The sequence below is a fragment of the Globicephala melas genome, chromosome 20 (assembly GCF_963455315.2).
Source record: "Globicephala melas chromosome 20, mGloMel1.2, whole genome shotgun sequence".
NCBI lineage: Eukaryota > Metazoa > Chordata > Mammalia > Artiodactyla > Delphinidae > Globicephala > Globicephala melas.
In genome coordinates, this window is record NC_083333.1 from 3376485 (window position 1) to 3389377 (window position 12893).

The 12893-nt window shown below is 55.3% G+C and overlaps 1 long non-coding RNA gene across 1 annotated transcript; it reads left to right on the forward strand.

The window, feature by feature from the left end:
* The first annotated feature begins 2388 nt into the window (after positions 1 to 2388).
* On the forward strand, positions 2389 to 4649 carry LOC115856088 (uncharacterized). Its single transcript, XR_009560418.1, has 4 exons — positions 2389 to 2445; positions 3550 to 3583; positions 3962 to 4093; positions 4353 to 4649. It is a non-coding gene; the product is annotated as an uncharacterized lncRNA (long non-coding RNA).
* The last annotated feature ends 8244 nt before the right edge of the window (positions 4650 to 12893 follow it).

Below are 12893 nucleotides of genomic sequence, written 5' to 3' on the forward strand. Positions count from 1 at the left end.
TGTCCATTAAACAAACAAGGCAACAGGCTTGGAGGGGAGGGGGCTTTACCCAAGGCCCCGGCTAAGTGGCTGCCCCTGACCTGGCTCCTGGGCAAACACCCACCAACTCCAGGAGCTCAAAGCTCTGCCCTCATCCTAATTGCTCTAGGCTTTCAGTTGAGCTGAGGTTATTTCTGACCCAGGTAAGCAAGGTAGCTTAGGGCCAGCTCCCCAAAGAATATGGGCAGAGAAGCCTGAGCCTAGGGCCCTCACCCCATCTCCCACCGAGCTGCTGGCCGAGTCTGCCTGCCCAACCGTCCTGTCTTCTGCAGAGCAGGTTAAATGGACATCATTGCCAAGAGTGTGTACTCGGCCGCAAAGAGCTGGTGGGGAGCAAGGTGAGAGCTCAGGCCCAGCAAGGGAAGGTGGTGTGGACAGAGCTCAGGCCCTCCCTGCCAAAGGAAGCCCGTGGGCCAGGCCCAGGGCTGCTGGGCCCTGGGAGAGGGGCATTCTCAGCTCCCAGCTCCTGTCTCTGCTGTCATGTCCAGGCCCTCCAGCCCTGCGGACCGGCCCAGGAACAGTGACACTTTCTAGAGCCAACAGTGTGCCTGCCCGCTAGTTCCCTGCACTGGCAGCCTGCCCAGGCCCTGGGAGTCCAGCTCTGCGGGAATGAGGGAGGCAACCCCAGCAGGGGTCCTGACCCTGAGGGCCGCCAGCTCGGAGCAGGGCCCCGACGAGCAAAGCCCCGTGCGGGCTGTGCTGCTTCCTGGATGCCTCTGTCCAGGTAAGGAGCTGGGACCGCTAGGCCTGTGCCACCCACCAGCTGTGTGACCTGAGCCACACCTCTTGCGTGTTCTGCAAAAGGGGCTAAACCCTGCCCTGCCCAGAGCTGGGATTGGCATGGCAGGCTGATGGGGGCGGGCCGTGGGTCCAGGCTGGCCATGTACATACTCAGCATCAGGGAGACGAAGGGACGGTCACCCAGCCTCCCAGTGGGACAGGGGCACCCACCCAGTCAGGACACTGTGATGACCGTATCTTGTTATAACTAAATATGCTAATTATAAATGGCAACTTTAGAAAGAGCACTAGCCTTGGGAGTCAGAAGCTGCAGACCTACACCCCAGCTCTGCTGCATCCTAGACGTGTGTCCTTCAGGAAGTGTCCTGATCTCCTTAGCCTCGGTCCTCCATCTGTAAAATGAGGATCAAAAGGTGACTGAGCAGCAGAGAACATAATGGAAGTGAAAGTCTGCCAGCTGCAGATGGTCCCATCTCCTCCAACAGGCTCTGAAGGCAGAGCTGGAGGAAATCTCTTCCGTCACTAACTGGTGGGTATGGACCTGGACAGTTCTCTGGCCGCTTAACAGAATAACCCGAGGAACAGAAGAAAAACAAAAGGTACCGAGGCCTGGGTCCCTCCCCACACCCAGCAATTCAGATCCAATTGCTCCTGGGGGGCGGGGGGGCACTGAATTTTTTTTTTTTATATATTTATCTTGGGCTGTGTTGGGTCTTCGTTGCCGCACGTGGGCTTTTAGTGGCGGCGAGCGGGGGCTACTGTGTTGTGGTGCTCGGGCTTCTCACTGTGGTGGCTTCTCTTGTTGTGGAGCACGGGCTCTAGGTGCGTGGGCTTAGCTGCTCCACGGCATGTGGGATTTTCCCAGACCAGGGCTCAAACCCGTGTCCCCTGCATGGGCAGGCGGATTTTTAACCACTGCGCCACCAGGGAAGTCCTGAAATTTTTTTTAACGTTAAGTGATTCTTCCGTGTGCCGGGAGTCAGGAAGCAAAGAGCAGCCCACTTAGAACGCAATCAGGGCACAGCCCACGTTTCTGTGTTGCTGCTGTCTGGCTGAGCAGCTTGTGGGATCTTATTTCCCTGACCAGGGACTGAACCCGTGCCCCTCCCGCAGAGGAAGCATGGAGTCCTAACCACTGCACCGGCCAGGCAAGTCCCAGAGCCCACATTTCTAGCATCCTCCCCAGCAACTTCACCAGTCTCGGTTTAGAGACCAAGTGCTGCCCCAATACCTCCCAACGAGCTTGCTAGCTGGAGGTAAGTTTTGGCGCACCCTGGCCCACTTGGCAAAAAGAAAATCAGAGACTTTCTGCCTCCCAAGGGCCCAGGGCCATCGCTCAGATGGGTTACGAGCTTCACCACTTTTGGAAGCCCCAAATCCTGCTAAGTGGGTGAGGGTATACATGCAAAGAGAAAAAAAATGCTGGAAGGATCTATTTCATTAGCAGACATGATCTCTAGGTATGGGTATCTATAAACCTTCTTCATCCTTCTGGGTTTTTGAAATGCTCTCCAGTAATCAGTTTTATTTTATGCTTTTTTTTTTTTTTTTTTTTTTTTGCAGATGTTTTGGGGTAAAGAATAAGGAACACACTCAGGAACAAGGAGGATTGCGGGGATGGAAGAGCTGGGCAGACGGGCCTCAGGGAGGGACAACTGATTTCAGGTTAGCAAATGCTTAGCTGTGAGAGAGGATGGGATATGTTCTATCGCCCGGGTGTCCACTGTGGGATGTGAGAAGCTCATTTCACGAGAGCCCCGCCCATATTTTACCAAGAAGGAATAAACATCACTCCCCCTGCCCTCATCCCCCCTATCCCGTACTGACCTTTACCTTGGAGCCATCCCTTCCCCTGGGCAGAAGAATGCTGAGCAAACTCGGCCCCTTAAACACTGTCTCTGGGAGCTGGGATGGCGGCACAGTGGGGACCGCAGGAGCCCAAGGAGCAGGGGGCTCGGCTGGCCAAGGAGGGAGGATCGTGGCCGTCAGGGTCCCACCAACGGCCATCTTCTCGCGTGACAAGAGCTTTTGCGTTGGCACCTGGGGGGAAACCTTAGAAATACCTCGAGGATGACCTTCCTCTGCTGACTGGGAGGGTGGACCACGGGAGCAGGTACCGTCCTTACTGCCTGTCCACCTCCCCGTCCGCCCATCCACAGGCTGGCCACCTGTCCAGCCTCTGCCAGAGAGGACGATGTTGTGGGATCTGGTGACATGAGGGATGGTGTTAAGGGGGGGCGTGTCACCAATTGGTATTTCGGCTTGACAGTCCCATGGGACCCCCACACCTCCACCCATAAAAGCCTTGGCTCAGCAGAAGTATCCGTGGGTGGGGCACCTGCTGAGCATGGTGGAAACCCAGGAGGTGAGAGAGGAGTAGAGACCACCTGGGCGAGAAAAAGCAGGCTCTAGGGTCACAGCTGGGGGGGAAGACCTCGATCCCCTGCAGGCGGCTCTGCAGAACGGCCAGCTCACTGGGTCTCAGCGCGTGGACCGAGGCTCCTTCCGTTTTAAAACCCAGTGTTGCCCTGGACACAGCTGACCCCGAAGCTACCCTTCCTTGGGCTGGACACGTGCAGCTGGGCTCTACGGAACCCTCCCCGCACACAAACCGGGGAGACCCTGCGTTCTCCTGGGCTCCGATCGGCACAGGAATGTCTCGAGGCCCGGGCCTCCCCAAAGAAGAAATTATAAAAGTACATGCAAATCGATGCACTGACCAACAAAATGTTTTAATAATCAGTAAGTTCCCCTTCACTCTCATTTCAGGACGATGCGGGAGGACACGCCAGTTGAACCCCAGGTAGCCCTTCCCACCGCAGAGCAGCCGGGTGGGCTGGGGCCACTGCCTGATGCACACTGCAAGAACAATAAGGATTTTTAGGGGCATTATGACTGAGTCAGAAAACACAGCTGCCCCTGAAAGTCCCTCATTTTTCTTGCTGTCCTTGAGCACTCTCCAGGTGAGTAAGGAGTCGACCGGCCGGCCCAGGTGAGCCAAGGAGGAGATGGTGGCCCACGGGAAGCTCTGTGGCAGGTCTCCACAGTGGCGTGATTCTCTCCAATGCTCCACCTGGACTGTGGCCGGATTCACTGCCCCCCCCCCGCCCCGTACCCCGAGGCATGCCCAGTAGTGACCAGCCTCTGTTCCAACTCAGAACCCCGTGCCTTCTGCCCGCAGGGAGCCTGGGGCTAGAATCCTGGTGGAATCCCAAGTGGCGAGGGGCCCCAAGAACTAGGCAAAGCAGGAAGACCCGGAGGAAGGGCCATCTGGCCCTCGTCTTCACGTGCGGGGCGTGGACCCGTCTTGCAGGTACTGAGCTCGAGAGGCTGAGTGACGGTCACAGGCTGTCGTGACACAGGAATAGTAGAGACTCCCCACCCCCTGCCCGCAAACAGCCTGTCATGGGCAAAGGGCAGTGCGGGCTTCTGGTTTGTCCCGATGGCGTTCAGGTTCAAATCAGCGAGCTGCCCGCTCTGCTGGAAGAGACGGGGTAGGGTGAGGGGATGGCCAGAAAGCGGCCAGCGAGAAAAAACAGGAGGGGCCGGTGGCTGATTTTTTTTTCTTACAGGAGGAAGAAAGGGGCTCTGGAATCAGAGCTTGGTTTAAGGTCCTCCTTTATGCGGGATCCCTCGTGCCCCCAGACTCAGGTGAGCCTCCAGGGCGGCAGAGGCTCAGCTCCGAGCATCAGGGCGCCCCGACCAGGAAGGCCCCAGCAGGCCACTCCCACAGACCCTGGGCCTTTGACTCCTCAGAATGCCACCCATCAGCCGGTAACCGTCCCCTGAAGCCGTCCCCTGAAGCGAGGCCATCCCACCCAGGGCCCCAGCTCAGCTGGAATCTGCCCAGCTGGCTGCTGGGAGCCTGCCCCACCCAGCCTGCCACTGCACCCACTCCTCAGGGAGGGGCCTGGTCACCAGTCCTGCCATGTGTGCAGGACATGTGGCCTCTCAGAAGAAGGGGGACCCGCTGCAGTGAAAAGCGCATCCCACAGGAGACACACCTGGTGCCGCTACCTGCCTACTTTGCTTCTCTGTGCCTCCACTTGCACATCAGCAAATAGGAAGCGGCAGCCCCTTTGCAGGGCGACGTGAGGACTGAAGAAGCATACAGAGCGGTTGGTCGGCTCCCAACAAAAATGTCCTCCCCTCTCCAAGCAGTTTCCCCCTTGCCCTCAGACCCCAAGAGCTGGGCCAGGCTCCCTGGGAGACTCCAAGGACTCAGACCTTGGAGAATTCTTCCTTCTCAGAGGGCAACTGGGACCAGTGTGAGGGCACAGGCCTTGCTGCTCCCTGGGCACTAACGCTGCACCCTCTCCCCACACCCCGGGGTCCTGCCTTGTTCAGACAAAGAGCACGTGTGCCCAGAACCCCGGCTGCCCGACTACAGCCTCAGCCCCCTCAAAGCTATGTTCCAGCAGCTGTCACCGTCCTGCAACCTTCTGCCTTAACCAAGACCACGGCCGTATACTCCACCAGCAAAACCCAAACTCTCCCCACACGCTACGAGCGGAGCCGTCTGAACCATTCAGCAACATGACCGCCTCCTAAGAAGCCCCAGCCCTGGTCCGCACAGCCTCTGCATGAGCGGGTCTCGCTGCCTGGGGTGCCCCAGCCCCAATGCAGTGGAACAGGAGGAAGGTGAGACCCAGTTCACCACCGACTAGCCAAGAACCTTGGACAAGCTCCTTAACCCCTCTGTGTTCCAAGATCATGGTAACTACCTATTTCATGGGGTTGCTGGGAGGAGTAGATGAGTCCATTCCTGGATAAAGAAGATGTGGCACATAGATACAATGGAATATTACTCAGCCAGAAAAAGGAACGAAACTGGGTCATTTGTAGAGACATGGATGGACCCAGAGTCTGTCATACAGAGTGGAGTAAGTCAGAAACAGAAAAACAAATATCGTATATTAACGCATATATGTGGACTCTAGAAAAATGGTACAGATGACTTATTTGCAAAGCAGAAATAGAGACACAGATGTAGAGAACAAATGTATGGATACCTAGGCGGTGGTGTGAATTGGGATTGACATACATACCCTACCACGTATAAAAGAGATAACTAATGAGAGCCTACTGTATAGCACAGGGAACTCTACTCAGTGCTCTGTGGTGACGTAAATGGGAAGGAAATCCAAAAAAGGGGACATATGGAAAAATAAATGAGTCCATTCCCATAAAGGCTTAGAGCTGTGCCTGGCACCAAGCATTCCGTCAGAGTTAGCGATCATTACTTTGCCCTGCTTTGTGTTTCAAGACTCAGCTCACCTTTTCTGGGTGACCGCAGCCCCTCCCTGGGCTAGAGCCCCTTCTTTCTCCCTGCTCCCCCTGACTCCACACTCATCACGCTGCTTTACCTATTGGCCACCGGCAGCACGGCCCTGGAACCACCAACATCACATGCACTTATTAACAACGCTGACCCCAGGACCCCTAGGTCAACCGAGGGGCCCTGGAGTCTGCGCTGCTAACAGGCTCCCTGGGTGGTTCACAAGGACACCCAAGTATGAGAAGCAGTGCCTGGCCCCAGAGCTCAATAACAAGATGATTGGCCCCGGGCGGCGGCCAGAGGATCCCCCAGGCCGTGCCAGGTGTGCGATGGGGACCCACCCGAGCCTGGCTCTGACAGCAGAGCTAACCAACACCAAACACACCAGCCCCTAGAGCCATTCCTCGGGGCCTCCCTAAGCCCTCGCCCTGTGCTGAACACACCCTGATGACGTTGGGGCTGCCCCCTTCTGCTGGGGGCTGAGAAGCCATCGAGTCTTCCAAGGGAGCTGCAGAGCAAGGAGGCTGCACTCTAAACTCAGAGTCCCTAAAATAGCCAGCAGCCCACAAAACCATGAGGGAAGGAAAAGAAAGGCCAACGACCAGAGACCTCAGCCTTGTTCGGAGTCTGCTTACGAAAGAAAACCATACAGCGGTTCCACCCGGACTAGGGAAGGAGGTGGCTGAGCAGAGAGCAGCAGTCCTGCTACAGAGAAGCTACAGAGAAGCAGCTGGACACAGCCAGGGCCTGCAGCAGGGGCTGGCGGGGGGGGGGGGGGGGGGGGGTGGAGGGCCTGCAGAAGCCGGGCTTAGGGACGCTGCTGCTCCCGGCGCTCAGCTTAGGGGCGTGAGCTCGGCAAGGTGCTGCCCTCTGTCCAGCCACCCCACCCCGGGCCAGCCCACCGTGGGGTGGAGCCACAGGGCTCGGCTGGATTTGCGCCTCCACCGCAGTGGAAAGCCTTCTTGGACTCGCTGGCCTCATCCACCCTTGCTGGCCGCTCCAGGGCTGGGATGAACACAGCCAGGAGACCTGAAACTCAGCCATCAGAGCCCCTGGGTTTACGTTCACCCATGTCCCTCTGCCAGAAATTCTTTGGCCGAGAACACCTCCTAAACGCTCACGCTCACCCCCCCTCAGCTCCCGCCACGCCCCACAAACTCCAGCCCTGCCTGGCCTGCCGCTGACAGCCAGCCTGCCCCGAGGTTGGCTCAGCCCCCAAAAAACTCATCAGTGGGTGAAGGCCCGAGCGATGAGCCTTCGGCAAGGCTAGACCGGAGCCCAAACGCGTTCGTCCACACAAACAACCCACTCCCACGAACCAGGCCGGTCCAGGGAGGGCAGCGCCTCCCTCTTGGCCATGTGTCCAGAACATGGGAGGAGCCGATGCCAGGGGTGGGCACTGCCTTTATCTCTTTAGTAAAGAGACTCCACTGGGGCAGGGAAACAAGCAGACCAGGCCTGCAGACAGCAGGGCTAACAGAATGGGGAAGGGTCTACGTTTAGGATGCGTTCATCTTCCTCATAGGAGTCAGCCGACTGTGGGCCCACAGGCCAGACCCACCCACCATCCTTACAGTTTTATCAGAACACAGGCACTCACCCATTTATGTATTATCTATGGCCGCTTTCACACTCCAACAGCAGAGCAGAAGAGTTGCAACATAGGCCCCACGGCCCTCAAAGGCTAAAATATTTACTCTTTGGCCTTCACGGACAAAGCTGGCTGCCCCTTGCTTCTGATCAGTATTCGCTCAGCACCTAGGAGGCACCAGGCACCCGGCTGGGTACCGAGGATACCACGGTGAGCCCCCTTATACCCCAAACCTTCAGCCCCTACACGGCTCAGAATTTTTCAGGTAACGTGGTGCACAGGCCACACACTATGCCATAGGGCGTCCCCCGGAATTACGCACAGTAATGTCTCTGCCGTGAAAGCCATGAAAAGTCACTCTCACCAAGAGAAACATAGACTCTAATAGTCTCATTTCGGGTCAGGATTCCCCAGGAAATTCACTATCAACACAGCTTTTGGTTTTCAGAGTTTTCTGGAGTTCAGAATTTTGAATAAAGGACTGCGGGGCTTGGGACTTCCCTGGTGGTCCAGTGGGTAAGACTGCACGCTCCCAACGCAGGGGGCTCGGGTTCGATCCCTGGTCAGGGAACTAGATCCCGCGTGCCTGCCGCAACTGAGACCCAGAGCAGTGATCAATCAATCAGTCAATCAATGATCACGGGCTTGCACCGGCAACTGTCACAAAGTGCAAACGCTGGGTCCAGACTTCACTTCTTGGTCTTGGTTGGAGGTCCCAACTCCTGCAGGCTACCGACCCCCAGGCCACCAGGCACAGAAACCACGCACAAAGCACACAGAAAATACGAACTGAATGAACTCAGATCACCAGAACTTTTTCTCCAAAGAACAGCTACTAACATAACTGCTGAAGAATGTAGGGGGAAAAAAAAAATAGTATTTAAGCCCAAACTTCATCTGCCTGCTCCACTGGCAGGAGCAGAGAGAGGCTGACATAAATGAGTAACTTTTCCAACTCCATCAACTTGGGACAAGGAAAATAAAACTGTTTTCTTGTCACTGTTGCTGCCTGATGGGCAGGCACATTAGGTGTTTCGGGGGGGAGCAGGTGAGTGAGGGGTAGCCAAAACTGAAAACCAGTGATTTTTTCCCCCTGGTGTACCTCCCTGTGGCCAAAGTTTCACTGGAAATCTAAAATAACTGATCCCATCACAAATTCCTAACAGCTAAGTAGAAAAATGTACTAATTAGAGAAGCCGGTTTCAGGTGTTCTATATATATTCCTTTTGGGGGTGGGGGGGAACCGAAAAACAATTTTATGTGTTATAAATATATAACAATAGCACTTTTTCCAAAAAGTCTGAAGTATAAGATTGAAAAAAAACTAGACCTCACATCTTGATAGTAGTGACACTGAAAGAATATTTTAATATGCAATATCTATAAATAGACGAACCAGTTCTTCTGCATTAAAGGATGATATCTGAAAAGATACTTATTTCAGCAATAACTGTCATCAGATGTCCTGGAGTTACATGGATTTTCCCCCTTTTTCACGCAACACAGTTTTAATGAAAGGTCCTACCCTATTTCTTAATAGAGCACACCTACGAATGGACTCTCAGAAATTTCCTCATCGCCTGAGATTTCTAAACCTCTAATTGGGAAAGAAGTTCTGGACACCACTGGTGATCTCTACCAACACCCCAGCCCTGGGCAGATTTCTAGGTGGGATTTTTACTCCGTGAGTGATGGGGAGACGTTCTTAGTCATTGCCTGACACAAGGTCTGGGGTTAGAAGGTAAGAGGGGATGGTTGCATGGAGAGGGGGCCTGCAGGTGAGAGCGCCATCCATATGCAAATGCATGGAAGATGGTGCCTCCGGGGGGCCGTGGGCGGGGCCAAGCAAAGCCTTCCAACAAACCGAAAGCCGCCGGGACCTCCAGGACTATATTTAGTCAGGGCTGACTGCCCCAACAGGGGGGGCTTGGGCGAGGCAGAGGACACCTGCACACACCAGCGCCTGCAGCCCTGCCATCGAGGTGGAGACGTGCTGGGACACCACGACTACCGGTGCAGAGGCCACAGGCATCCTCTCTGGCATTTCCTTCAGCCCTCCGCCGGGCACGTGCCACCCATCTGACTGCCAGATATGGTCAGCGACAAGGGAGGGACCATGCTGGGCACGCTGGGCTGCGGCCACACTGGCCAGGCGAGTTAGTTTCACTTTCTGTTTTTGTTTTTGTTTTTTTTCCCTGGGTCGCTTCTCACCCTGATGGGAGAAAATGTCCTTGAAATGCCAAGCGAGAAAAATCCTCAAAAATGTTCCTTGTTGTCTTTTTTTTAGTTTTTTCCCCTCTCTGAGGACACTGTTTCCCTCTGAAGCCTGGGTAACAGCCTTTGGTGAAAACCCCAACTATGTAACTTCAGTCCCCGGGGCTGCTGAGCCCTAATATGATTACACATCTAAATGCAATAAATGGGGCAAAGTGGTATTATTTTTCTGGGAAAAACCAACATCATAAAAGGGTCTTTATTGAATCAAGGGCCCGTGAACTGTTCTCTTGCCTAATTATGGCTCCCAAGTGAACTGGGCTGGGCTTCCAGGGAGGACTCCTCATAGCTCCCCGGCCCAAAGGGCAATGGGATATTTGTCACGACTTGTCTAACTACAACAAAATTCACCGAAAGGACAAAAGGGAGGATGCCAGGGTAGGCTGGCCGCAGCCCCCTCCCTCCCCACCTCGGGCTCTGGAAACAGGGGGAGCTGGTTCTCGGGGCCCTACTTCTATTTTAAGGAGTGCCCCTCGCTGCTCCACCTTCACCCCTTGTGTTCAAAGTCAGGATCCTGGACCCTGCCCGTTTCCACTGTCAAAGCTTAAGTGGTTTTCCAGCATCTCAACACTGCCCCCTCTATCCCCAGCTCTACAAAAAAGGCCCATTGTCGAAATGTGATATTTTAACATTCAGCGATTTGGCCAAGGTTCGCATGCACCCAGACCTGGGCGACAATGAATGCCTGCTATCACCAGACATGGGAGGAGAGGCAGGGCAGGGGGAGAGGGAGAGAGACGCAGCCCAGGGCGGCGGGAGAACCCTCCACACTCACCAGCTGGGAGCAAGTGGTCTGGTTGACTTTTCCCAGATATACAGTGGTCTGGCCAGGCAAGTTGGAGACCAACATTTGCTTATACGCAAGTCCTGGTTCCAAGTATCTGTTTAATCGCCCTCTTGGTTCCAAGAGCAAAGACACATTTTTTTGTTTAACTTTTTTTTCCCCCATGTTGTTAAGCTCACCGCAGCAGGCTCCAGAGGAAAGGATTCAAGAGAACGTTATCCCGACTCTCCCACTAGTAAGGGATGAAATCCACCCACTCCTGGAAGAGTCGGTGACTTTGCCCCACAGCCACCCCTCTTAGGTTGTACCGGGCATACCTCCCCGTAGAAACAGGAAACGCCCCCCCTCTAGCCCCATCCATACTGCTTTTCTTCCAATGTTTTCTCACCAGATGTTAAGGCAGTAAGGAGGCTCACCAGGCTCAGGGTGTGCACTTCCTTGACCTCACTGGGCTTTCTTCGCTGGCCCCAAAGGCCCTGGGGTGAGCTACGGTGTCGCTTAACAACAGGTACCATGTACTCCCCCGCCGTCCCCCCAAATCACCCGGCATTTCACACCGGCCTTCTCATGTGACCCCTGTATCACACTACACAGTGGGCATGTATCACCACAGATGGGGAAACAGGCTCAAGAAGGCATGTCACGGGTCCAAGGTCACCCAGCTAGTCCACGGGGGAGCCTGCAAAGCCGACGCCCTTTCCCCAATGCCAGCCTTCGGCCTCCTGGAAAGCCAGGAGCCAGCAGCATATAAACAGCAATGCAAGTGACTTGTTTTCAAAAGGGTGCGGGAGGAGGTCTACCTTACGGTGGACGAGGAGACAGAGAATGGAAAAACCCGAATTTAAGCCTCAGTCACCAAGAAGCAGCCAGCATTCTGCCTTGAACCCCACACACCCCAGGGCAGAAATCCAGTGAGAGGAAGCGCGTTTCATGAGAATGAACCACCAAGTCCTCACAGACTCATCCAACTTTCCCAGCTGCACATCTCTGAGTCCTTCCCCCACCCCTCCCGCCCCTCCCAACCCCAGGCCTGGGTCCCAGCCCGGTGCCCTCCTCTGCGCCTCAGGGCTCCGAAACTTAGAAGGATGTTAAGCCCACAAGGGGTGTGCACGCTATTTGGGCCAGCCGCCCACCTGACAGAGAAGGGGGCTCTCGGGCCCAGAGTGGCAGAGCTGAGATTAAAATCAGGCAATGGTTGGTCTACACAGCACCTCCTTCCCCAGTCCTCCTGGGCAGCAAACACAGGGGTCTGGCCACAGGGCAATTTCAAAATTCCCCAGAGCGTGCCAGAGGGAGGAGGGAGGGAGCTGCACAGTGGGTGAGAAGTCACCTGCTGCTCCGCGTCCCAGGAAACCCTGCCCACTGCCCTGGGCTCTAAAGCACTGAAGAGATTATGGTCCATCTCAACCTCTAGTTCGAAATGCAAAATAAAAACATCACTAAGCCATAAAAAAGGATAAGGAAGTCCAACGAAATCCTGATTTTTCTTTCCCATGGTGACTACTCTGCAGATATTACTTTTTGTAACATCCAAGTATTTCCTTTCCCTCCCCCAGCCCTTCGATTCCGTACCCTGCTTGACTGGTCCCACTAGAGTGCATTTGTCTTGCCAGCTGGGTCAACGAGTGAGCGGGCCAAGAGCAGCTGTGGCAATTCGCCTTTCATGGGGACCTTCCATGAAACGTGGAGTCTTGGGACCTTTCAGGCTGGACGCATGGCAGAGCAGATGTGCGAGGTAGCCACTTCTGCGCACCCAGGGTTCCTTGAAGCAACGGGGCTAATCCAGACCCACCCACCTCCTGTTCCACAGCTCGCTGGCTCCTACCCTACCCGGGAGGCCCTACTGTACCCAGAAGGCCAGGCTTCCTGCTCCTTCGGCCCCAGAGGCAGCTGTGCGATCCTGGGGGAGCCTTTCCCCTCGGAGTCGCAGCCTCAGCTCTAACAAGAGGACTCACAATACCCTTCATCTGTGCTCAGAGCTGGGGTACAAATCGGAGTGGGCAGCAACGGGCCACGCCCATCTTACCCACAGTTGTAACCCCAGCCTGGCACGGTCCCTGCCACATGGATGGTGGACAATAGACTCGGACCGGGGAAGGGGTTCCCAGGCATCATCCCGCTTTAGGATTACAAAGCTGCTGTTCCCAGTGGGTTAAATAACTTGCCCAAGGCCCACCCGTGCTTAT